This window comes from Thamnophis sirtalis, unplaced genomic scaffold (assembly GCF_051295495.1).
Source record: "Thamnophis sirtalis isolate CommonGarterSnake01/CBP01778 unplaced genomic scaffold, rThaSir2_p1.2 scaffold_1, whole genome shotgun sequence".
Taxonomy (NCBI): Eukaryota; Metazoa; Chordata; class Lepidosauria; order Squamata; family Natricidae; genus Thamnophis; species Thamnophis sirtalis.
In genome coordinates this window covers 70,845,887-70,857,902 of record NW_028261381.1, presented here as the reverse complement: position 1 = coordinate 70,857,902, position 12,016 = coordinate 70,845,887, and the positions used below count along the sequence as shown (strand labels likewise).

Here is a 12,016-nt window from a genome sequence, read left to right as displayed (position 1 = left end):
TAAATTTATGCATAGAGTACCTTTCTTCAAATTCTTCCATTTGCTCTCTTTCTCGGGACCTCCGCTTGGTCATGGCTTCTTCCCAGTCAGCTGGTTTTTTCTTTTGTTTTCTCCTGGTAACTCCAGCATCCAAATTCTCACAATCCTCCTTTTGCCCCACTCCCAAAGTCTTCTATCCTCAGCCCAGCTAGCCTTTCAGGTAAAGATGGTTCTGCAGTTTCTCTTCCAGTCTCCTCATCATCGCTCGCTTGCAATGACATTTTTTCTCCATTCCTTCTTTTGAGTACACCCCCCACGATAGGTTGAAACCTCCTGGTGGGGTGTGAGTGAGTCTTCGCTTACTGTCAGCACTCCTTCATTGAGTAATTAGGAAAGAAAACCACGAGACTCATTCCCCACCCCTTGGCATTCCAGTTGCAGTCCAATCATAATTTTCCCAAGTGTCAGGTGTGAGATAACTTCGAAAGGCATCACCAAGATGGAATGTCGGTGCCGTTGGCCTTGGCGGGAGCCTCTTCCGCATGCGCAGTCCGACAGGCAGCAGAACTCCAGAATCTTCCTCCAGCACAATTAGTAAACCCCTCCCAAATACCATGCCCCCCTCCCTGTTTCAATGGCAGCCGAAGCAGCAGCAAAGCAGAGGCTGACATATATTTTTAATTCTTTCCACCATTATTGTCATAAATATTCTATAATCAGCATTTAGCAGCAAGATTGGCCTATAATTTTGGATCTTTTGTTTTTCAGTGTTGTCTTTGGGAATTAGTGTTATTAGTGCCTCCATCCAGGATTTTGGTGTCTTAGCTCGTTCTAGTACTTCATTATACGTTTCTAATAATATGTTCTCTAATGATTTTTGCAATTCTTTATAAAATTCTGCTGGAATTCCTTCTGGGGTTTTTGTTATTGTTTTGATTTTGGATTGCCCTTTTTAATTCTAGCATCATTATTCTCTCATTTAATGTTTCTTTTGTTGTTTCCAGTAGGGGTGGAAGATTCCTCCTCTCAAGATATCTTTTAATATCTTCCTCTTCTATTTCCTCTCGGCAGTACAGTGCTTGAAAGTATCTTATATACTTTTTTTCTTCCTTTTGGTTGTGTATCACTCCTTCTTCATCCTCTAGTTGCTGTATTAATTTCTTTTCTTTCTCTTTTTTTAGTTTATAGGCTAGCCATTTCCCAGAGGAGGAGAATTTATAACCGAAATATACGCCTACTTATTAAACTTTGGAAGGGGAGAGGATATAGTTAAAGGAAACATGATAGCTTGGGCAAGGCATTTTGGCTACAGCATTCAATTAGGGGATTTGGGAACAGTTGTGGACAAAAATTACAAATTAACAATATCAGCCTCATACAAAGAAAATTTATATAAAATGTTTTACCATTGGCATCTAGCACCGGCAAGATTGGCAAAAATTTACCCAAATTTGAGCCCCAGATGCTGGAAATGTAAATACGAACATGGTTCATACTTCCACATGTGGTGGACATGTCCGGAAGCAAGGAAATGGAGTAAAATAGGAACCTGGTTGCAAGAAAGCCTCAAATTCAGTTTAAACCGGAGATGTTTTTGTTAGGGATAATTAGAGGAACGTCAAATCAATTATAATATAATACCTATACTGACAGCAGCGAGAATAACATATGCTCAAAATTGGAAATTGGATAGCATACCTTCTAAAAACATAATTAAAAAAAATAATGGAATGCGGGGAAATGGTCAAATTAACTTTTAAACTGCAAGATAAAGAAGATAAAAAATACCATACAGTACGGGATAAATGGTATTATCGATTAGAGAATGAAAGTTGTGTGTGTGTGTGTGTACATAAATATGTAACATTATGACATATGTATAAGAACTATAAATGTAAAAAGGAAATAGCAAATGTAAAATGAATGGAAAGTATGTATGACAATAAACAAAATGGGATATACCGATATTTTAGGAATGGGAAGGATGTGGTTTTTATGTTTTGTTTTGTAAAAAGCACAATAAAAATTATATATATTATAATCAATTTATAATATAATTGTTAGGGATTTTTCTTGGGAGGTTAACATATTTTTTTTATTACAGGTTGAATGGATAAGAATAAATGGAACAAAACAGTCATGGTGCACTTTACTGTAGAATCCAGGTAAGAGTGAAGAGACTTGCAAGCTCATAGTCCTCACAGAACACAAAGAAGCACAGAACTGACTGGTTTCAGAATCCCTGAAGCCCTAATGTACTAATTCGAAGGTGTAGTTAGAGTAGGAATTGAAAACTGCTCAAGTTAGTTTAGGAGTTAAATACTGTTCCTTCAAGAGATTGCCTTTCGGGTAATGTAGTATTGCCTTCTGGGAAATGTAGTCTTTATGTCATGTGGTCACATCTGCCTTGCTGATTGGCCACTGGATTGCACCTCTAATAGACTGCTTTTTTAAAAAAAAAACTCTTGAACACAAATTAAAACATTGGACACAGTGTAACCGTCCTGGCAAAGTCTTTGCCATGCATACTAAGATATAAAGTTATGCATTATGATCACCATGCTTATTTATGTTTGGTCTATTAAGTATTTACAAATGTAAAAATATTATAATTCCAACCATGTTGCGTTGTTTTTATCTTATACATTTTCACTGTTATAGTTTCATACATAATTCTAATCTCCATTCTGTAAATCTTACCATGTTTCCCCTAAAATATGACATGATAATAAGGCCATGCCACATTTTTCTGGTGGGCAAAAATATAAGCCCTCCCTGCAAATAAGCCCCCTGGACAACCCATTTCCTCCAGCCAGGCAGAGTGCCGCTCACCAACCTAGCGGTATCCCAAAGATGCCAAGCCACGGGAACCTGGGGTAGAGGAGATCGCATTGCTTGGTGCCTTCAGGATACCGCAAGATTGGTGAGTGGAGCTGTGCCCATCTGGAGAGGGTGTTTGCCAGGTTGCTGCTATCTTGCGAGTGGACTCCCAAAGAGCCGAGCATAACCTCAGGGGCAAATGGCTGTGTTGCGCTGTCACAGCAGCGCAAAACAGCAGCCATGAAGTGACCACGCTTAGGGGTATCGCCAAGCCGCATGAGTGCCTGTTCACCAATGCCCAGCTCCTGCAGCTTGGTGCCTTTGAAATGCCAGTGAATGTCACTCTGCACAGCTGGAGAGAGGGGTTGCGCGAGTGGCTGTTCCGCTCTCGCTCACGCACCTCCCAGCTTCACAATGCTCTGGCCCAGCTCTCCCTGCAGGGGCCACTCTGGGCGTACGCTCTATGGTAGTGGGCCGGCTGCCGGCAGAGCGTACTCCCAGAGTGTACAACCATAGAGCATACGACCAGAGTGATCACTGCCGGAAGACTCGATTTGGAAGCCGCCGAAAAAGCCATGCTGGGATGGTGGTGGTGGCAGGCGGCAGTAGCGGAGGTGCCCTGGCTCTGCAGGGAGACCTGGGCCACGGCATCATGAGACTGGGAGATGTGGGAGTGGAACAGCTGCTCACGCAACTCCCCTCTCCAGCTGTGCAGAGCGCCATTCACTGGCATTTCAAAGGCACCAAGCTGTGGGAGCCGGGTGGTGGCGAACAGGCACTCACGCAGCTTGGCGACACCCCTAAGTCAGTGAATGGTGCTTGTGCCTGGCTGGAAAGGGGGTTTGTGGGTGGCTGCTTGTGAGCATGGTCACTTCATGGCTGCTGTGCTGTGCTGCTGTGACAGCGCAACATAGCCGTTCGCCCCTGAGGCTGTGCCCAGCTCTTTGGGAGCCCACTCACAAGAGAAAAGCCGCCTGGCAACCCCAAAACAATAAGCCCTCCCCTGATAATAAGGCCCAAGCCATATTTTGTGGATCAAAAGAAAATAAGACCCCGTCTTATTTTTGGGAAAACATGGTAGTCATTTCAGTTATCTCTATCAGCCACCCTTGAATTTTCCACCAATATGCTTTTGTTTTTTGGCATGACCACCATATATGGTAGTACATGCCAAAATTCATGATCACATTTCCCACAATTTGGCACTAAATTTCTAAACATTTTGGCTATTCTCACTGGTTGGAGATGCTACCTATAAAAATTTTTATATAATTTTTCTTTATACTGTATTGACAATGTTATTTTCCTATTCCTTTCCTATAGTTCTTACCATTTATCTAGAACCCAGGTAAGAGTGAAAGAGTCTGGCAAGCTCAGAGTCCTCGCAGAACACAAAGAGGCACAGAACTGACTGCTTTCACAATCCCTGAAGCCCTAATGTGCTGATTAGTTAGACTAGGAATTAAAAACTTTTCAACTTAGTTTAAGAGTTAAATACTGTTCAAGTTAGTTTAGGAGTTAAATCCTTTTAGAGATTGCTTTTCAGAAATTGTGGAATGGAATCATTAAAGAAAGTATGCAAAAGAAGGGACAAAATGAAATGTGAATGACAAAAATGAAAACATTTTAAAAATTATTTGAAATAATTAAATTGAATTGTTCCATGGCACGTTGGCTGAAGGGAATTGACCATGGCATTGTCCATGGTGAGTTGTCCCATCCCGATCTGGTTGTTTCCAAGAGAATGCATCCTATGCAGTGAAATTCTCTGATCAGCTAAAGGATTCTTTGCATCTGACAATGGCTGAGCCTCTGGATGCTGTTTCTTCATGCTTGCTTGTTTGATTGATCTATTTTTGTTTCCTTTCTAAAGATGATAAAGAAGTGTTTGAATTTAATATGCAGGCGACATATTATCTTACGACCGTAATTGAGCCCAAATGTCTGTTAGTAAGTTACATGTTTGTTAAGTGAGTTTTGTCCCATTTTACACCCTTTCTTGCCACAGTTATTAATGAATCACTGCAGTTGTTAAGTTAGGAACATGATTGTAAGGAGATTCTGGTTTCCCCATTGACTTTGTTTGTCAGAAGACCACAAAAGGTGATAACACGACCCTAGGACACTGCAGCCGTCATAAATATGAGTCAGTTGCCAAGAATCTGGATTTTGATCACATGACCATCCCCATGGTGGGGATGCTATAACGGTCGTTAAGTGTGAATAATGGTCATAAGTCACTTTTTCAGTACCATTGTAACTTTGAATGGTCAGTAAATGAACTGTTGTAAATCAAGGACTCCCTGTATTTCAAGTTAAAGTCTGAAGATCTTTCAGACACTATACTGGTAGTCTTCAACTTACAACCATTCACTTAGTGACCATTTGAAGTTACAATGACAATGAAAATAGTGACTTATGACCACTTTTCACACTTACAACCGTCGTAGCATCCCCATGGTCACATGATGGAAATGTGGATGCTTTGCAACTGGCGTGTATTTACGACGGCTGCAGTGTCCTGGGGTCATGTGATCCCCTTTTGCGACCTTCTGACAAGCAAAGTCAACGCGGAAGACAGATCCACTTAGCAACCGTGTTACAACAGCAGTGATTCCCTTAACAGTGGTGGCAAGAAAGGTGCTAAAACATGGCAAATGGATTTAACATCTGTCTGGCTTAGCAATGGAAATTTCAGGCTTCAGGCGGTTGTAAGTCAAGGACAGCCTGTCATTTGAACTGAGGACTTTTCTCTCTGGAGCTGTAAAATGCCAAGCTACAAGGAGGTGCTTCAGGATGGGCCTGGACTTGTGTTGGGCCTTCCAGGGCATCTCCTTCCTGAACTACTCTGTGCTCTGCTTAACAACTGCATGGGGGAGAGAAGGGATGTGGGTTAAGTGATCTGCTTGCTTAACGACCGTCACCACTTGTAACCATAATGGGCAACTTCGTATGATCCATCATGATAATAAGTTGAGGACTACTGTATTCATGCAGATCTCTGACATAGGTGATTTTGACTGTATGCAATTGTTTCATTTTGTTGTAATTGTTTGTCTGCTTCAATCATTATAAAATGTACTGATCACCAGAACAGAACATATTTAGCTTAAAGTTAAACTCAACATGTGTATGATTTTGCATAAAGTTTTCATAAGTTTTCTTGTTGCTGGTTTGTCTTTTAGGTCAATAAAGTTTAAACTTTTTAAAAGTGCAATTCAGTATATGAGGCTTCTTTTGTGGAACAGTGGAGCTCTCACCAATATTCCTTGGTTAAGCTATACTAGTTCAGGGAACGTTCAAACTTACAATGGCGCTGAATGAGGGGTATTTACAAAGGCTCCTTGTAATTGCAGCCGTTGTAACATTCCTGGAGATACATGATCATGATTCAGATGCTCAATTCACAATTATGACATTGCAGCATCCCATGGTCACATGATCACCCTTGGTAACCCTCACTACTGCCTTCCAGAAAACAAAGTCAATGGGAAAGCCAGCTGGAGGTCGCAAGTGCTGATCACATGACCAGGAGATGCTGCAAATACATAGTATTCACTTAATAATGGTAACTGCCAAAGCTGCCATATTGCAGTGCAGTCCCATGGCATCATGTCTTACTTTGCATTGCTTACTGACAGAGTTTTCCATCCCAATTCATGTTGTTAAGTGAGGATTACATACATTAAACTAGGGTGATATGTCTTGATGTCCAAAATAACCTGATATTTGAGTAATAGATGTGGCTGAAAATGGAATTCAGCAAAGAAACCAGGTATAGACTACAATGCTATTCATGGATTACTGTTTGTAGGGCATTCAAAATGATCACATATAATGCTCTCACTTGCTCTTTCTGGCTTAAGAAATATCTTTTCTTCTCTTATCACACCCACCCTCCCCAGACACAGACATACATGGGAGGCTGGGCAGTGAGTGAGGTCAAGTTGGTGACAGCCACCCAGTCACATGACCACCCAGCCAGTCATTAGGGCAGAGAACCAGTTCTTAAATTATTGGAATCCCACCAGTGGATGGACTGTAATCTAAATCCTTGCTGGCAGATTGTAGGAGCAACTGGCTGGAAAACAGGCCTGTTCAATAAAATTGAAGACGATCTGGATTTCACAGGCTTAGAACTGGCAGATTCAATGAGTGAACTGGACTCCCTTAAGGAATATGGACTTACCATACCCGATTGGTGAACAGTTATGCTATCTGAGGAATTCTGGGATTTGAAGCTCACACGTTTTAAAGTTGCCAAGGTTGGAGATTCCTGCAAAAGTTTTCCTCCAGGCTTTAAAACAGAAGAGGACTGCTGGCAGCTCATGATGGGATCAGGCTGGGATAGCCTCTTGTGTAGCCACAGCCCCACATGTTCCAAGGCCATGAAAATTCAGCTGCTCTATGAGTTTCTGTTGAATGGTCTTCCTTCTTGAAGCCACATAGTTGGGGGGAATAGTTGCCTGTGGTTATTTCTTCAAGGAAGTCAAGAATTGGAAACCAAATCATGAATACTGAAATTACTTTTATTGGAGGGATATGATAATCTTGCAATCTGGATGTGCTTCTTCTCTTCCCATGCTTTTATCGTACAGAGAACTAGGAAAGATTCAGTCTGAGAACCCTCAAATTACTTTTCTGCTATGGATGATTTTTTCCCTGACTATTGCTTTGCCTGCCACTCTTCCTCAAGCTTACTCTCACATCCCATTACATATACTGGCCTCATTTAGCAACCACAAAACTTATTTGCATGTTTGTAAGGTGCACACAGCAGATATAATAACTTGGACAAATGAAGTTGCAGCTGTGTCTTCTTCCTAGCTGTACTGGAGAATGGAAAGACACAGGCCTGGCTGCCACCCTGCAAATGAAAGCCTCCCTACGCTTGTCCCATTTCCCAAGAATGAATTCCCAAATATTACTGAACCAAAGCTCATCTCCCACATGGTCACTATAGTACACTCAAAAATCAGGAATGCTGCAAGCTATTGCAAAGAACCCATCATGTCAAGCTTTTCACAGGTTAAGCCAGAGCAACCAGATCAGTGGTGGGTTGAAGGTGGTATGCCCGGGTACGGGCGTACCAGAGCCAGGCTGGAGTCATTAAATAATGACTTAGTCAATATGTGAGAGAGTTATCTCTTTCCAACACATTCCCTCTTGAAGGGGAAGGCAACTCATAATCAAAAGCTACATGTAAGAGTCCAAAGCCTCTGCTGCTCTGACACAACCAATGCCATTCTTAGGGTTTTGAGCAGTTTTAGGCAATCAGGAGATAATTGGAAGGAATGGGAAAACAAAGCTTCCCATTTCCTTTTGGCAAAGAAATGACCAAATATCAATGAAAGTGAGAATACAACAATTTTGCCTTTTGTTGTTGGTGAGAGGAAAAGGAAGATCTCTTAGCATTATTTGCATGATTCTTCTCCTCACCCCCATTCCCACATCAGAGAAAGCACATCCCTGAGCAAGAATGCAACAATATTGACTACCAAGTGTTGGGTAAAATGTTAACCTGATGCTCTCCACATTAGCATGCAGGTTGAGTGATGGTTTTCATTCTCACTATTAAGTGAACAATTTGATCTGCAAGTTTTAGAGATAGGATGAACACCTCGGTTTCTTCTTCTGAATCCCTCACCTGGACAGTATCCATCATATTCTGGATGGTAACGTCTGCTCTTATCCAAAGACACTTTAAGTTTCTCCATAATCTCTTTCCACTCTTCAGGGACAACAAAATGCAAATGGGAGCCCAAGTCAATTGCAAATTTCAAGGTGAAATGGTATGGAGGGAAAAAACATCTAGCAGAAAATTACAAATTGTAATTTGACATTTAGCATTTTAAAAGACAACATCAGTATATTTGAGGCACTTATTTTTCTTTGAGGTTGCTCCTGATTTGGTATTAAAGAGGTATTAAATTATTCCTCCCAACACATGTTTTAATCACTGTGATATCATACTTGCTTAATGTTTATTTCTGTGAAATTAAATGGCATCCCAAAGGTACAACGACATACATTTTGTTGCAGAAGACAACTCAGTTATATGCCACTTAAAGAAGTTTTTTGGACTTCCTCTAGTCCTGGAGTAAAGACAGGATTTTTTTAAAAAAAGTTCTTACATTAACAGTCTCAACGAAGTATCTACTCAAGGTTTGCTATTGTATTTCCACCTTTCTGCTTTTTACCAGTGTTACTTGGGAACAGAATACGTATATTTCTGAACAATTCTGTTACTTTTTCATAAATTTCAAAGAGATGGCTTCTAATGAAACCAAGAAAATCAGCAGCAACATTTTCAAGCTTATCATCTGTGTATTTCTAATCTTTTTTCTTTAGTGTCTTTAAATGAACATGGGACCTGAGATCTTGGATAGCCAAAACTCATGGATTATTTAATGGGTTTTTTTTTGGTACAATGTGGAATATTAAAATTTGTAATTCTCGGATTCCATAACTGGCCCACACTAGAGACGTTTTCTCTGGCACTAACTGTTAGGGATGTGACGACAAAATCTAAAATTAGAGAAACACATTTGTAGACAACAGTCACATTCATGAACTGGATCAAAAATGGTTCCCAAATAATCCTTAAAGTACTTGGAAATTCATACTTGATTTTGTTCTACTCAACTCAATTAGGGGAACTTTTGCAAAAAGTAGCTTAGAATTTGCAAAGAAGCAATATACGGTATATACTTCATAAGACAGAGTATCGTTACAAAAAAAAATTTACTCTATTTTTTATTTGATTGGCCTCTTTTCCTTTCTTTGCATGGGCAATACCTTTCTCAAAGGGGGTGAGGAGGGGCAGAAAGGGAAAGGTTAGTCTTAAACTATCGCTGCATTTGAAAATCAACTCCTACTGGAAACCAGAAAGTAAATTCTGTGTCAACTGGAAGTGGGAAGGAAAAGGGAGTTGACAAATATACTGCACTTGGTTTGAACTTTGGACCAGAAAATTCAAAGGATCTTCCCAAGAGTTGGGTTGAAGAGACGAAACTCCCCAGACAGACAGACTAAAGTATGACATGAGGCTCAGCCTATCATAATTATCTTTTATATTCTTGAAGGGTAAGTATGCCAATGAACTTTTAAATTACAGGTAGTCCTGGACATAGGATCACAATTGAGCCCAAAATTTCTGTTACTAAGTGAAACATTCGTCAAGTGAGTTTTGCCCCATTTTATGACTTTTCTTGCCACTGCAGTTAAGTGACTCACCGTAGTTGTTAAATTAGTAACACGGTTGTTAAGTGAACCTGGCTTCCCCATTGACTTGGCTGATCAGAAGGTTGAAAAATGGAATCTGGGACCCTGCAATAGTCACAACTATGAACCAATCGCCAAACATCTGGATTTTGATCATGTGACCATGAGGATGCAGCAACAGTTGTGTGAAAAATGTCATTATTTTTCCAGTGATGTTGTAACTTTGAAAGGTCACTAAATGAACTGTTGTAAGTAGAGCACTACCTGTATTTAAATTGATAATAGATAACAAATGCATTGAGAAAGTGAATTCAGTGTTAATCATAAAAAAAAAAGTCTAAAGTAGAAAAAAAGCCAAAGGACATAAAAGAAAGAATAGAAATTCTGGAAGGAGAGAAGGACAGATCCACTGTGACTCTGGCAGCAACTACCTCAGCCTTTTTCCTTTTATTTTCCTTTTCTTTTCATGATGACAGTGGTGAGGCCCTGCCTCCCCTGCCTCCCCTGACTGCACGTCACTGGAGTTAATGGTAAGATGGGTTGATGTAAACATTTAATGATACTATACGATGTTGCCTATGTAATAGCATACATGTGATTATATGTTATGAAAATGTTTAAATAAAAAACTTTATACACAAAAAAATCTCTCCACTTGAGTCAAGTGGGGTGAAACTCATGTGGGAGGGATTGAATTGAGCACCTTCAGTATCCAGCCACAGGTTCATAGGAAAGAAGAGAACACCAGGAAGTTGCCACATGAAGGCCACTGCTTCGATCCAATAGGCAACTCAAGAGGTTTTCTGTTCTGATGCTGCAGGTTAGAAGTTGCCAGTCTTTATAGCCAGTTTGGTGCAACGATTAAGGCATCAGGCTAGAAACCAGGACATTCTGAGTTCTAGTACCCTCTTAGGAAACAATCTAGTTGGGTGATCTTGGGCCAGTTGACTATTCTCAGTTCTAGGAAGAAGGCAATAGGAAGCCACTTCCAGAGTCTTGCCAAAAAAACTGCAAGGATTAGTCCAGACTGTTTCAAAGCATAACCCCCACTCCACGCCCATAGCTTACCATAACATTTACTGGCTTAAATTAATTGATTTTAAACCCTCAGCAACAAGTAGCAAATTTGAGAAATGCTTACATGCTTGTGCCCTTTGAATCCATGTTTTGTAACACAAGCATCACCGGAATTTTAGCAGCCAACCTCTGAAGGAAGTCTGCTCTTCAGAATTATGACCTTAGAAATTGTTACTACATTGTTGTTTAAGCGTATTACCTTAATTTAAAGTTAAAGTTAACTTAAAGTTCACAGAATCAGCCCCCAACAATCTGGGTCCTCAGTTTACCAATCTCAGAAGGATGGAAGGCAGAGTCAACCTTGAGCCAGTGGGAATCGAATTGCTGGCAGTCGGCAGAATTAGCCTAAATACTGCTTAGTAACCACTGTGCCACCAGGGCTCCAACAATTAGTCTAGCTTAATTTCAAATGATTTATATATTCTTGCAATGTTACTGGTGGTTAGTCTAAATTACTTTATTTAATATATTCTAGACAAAGCTAGAAACTCACCCTGAATTTCCTAGAATTACTTCAGAAATTTTTCCATAAATTATTTTCAAATTAGCCTGTTGAAATTTGGAGCCCCTTGCCTGTTCTAACCGGTTCCACCACAAAACCGCGGTAGACAAAAGCGCGCTCGACGAAAGCGCGTACGTGACGTCATCACAGTGCGATGAAAACATCGCGCTGTGAGCGGTAAATTTAAAATTAAAGCGAAAACCTTACCCTAACCCCCCCCAAACCTAACCCTAAACCTAACCCTAAACCTAACCCTTAACCTAACGCTAAACCTAACGCTAACCCTTAACCTAACGCTAACCCTAACCCTAACGCTTAACGTAACCCTAAACTTAACCCTAACCCTTAACCTAACCCTAACCCTAACCCTGAACCTAACCCTTACCTTTATGTGAATCGGCTTGCTTTAATTTT

At 40.5% G+C, this 12,016-nt stretch overlaps 1 long non-coding RNA gene across 1 annotated transcript in view; it reads left to right on the top strand.

The window, feature by feature from the left end:
* Positions 1–4,889, top strand: part of LOC148049548 (uncharacterized) — a 38,339-nt gene extending 33,450 nt beyond the window's left edge. Inside the window, exons 3-4 of the long non-coding RNA XR_015696678.1 lie at positions 2,084–2,144; positions 4,123–4,889. This is a non-coding gene — a long non-coding RNA (uncharacterized LOC148049548). The remainder of the gene's footprint in view (positions 1–2,083; positions 2,145–4,122) is intronic.
* Positions 4,890–12,016: the final 7,127 nt, after the last annotated feature.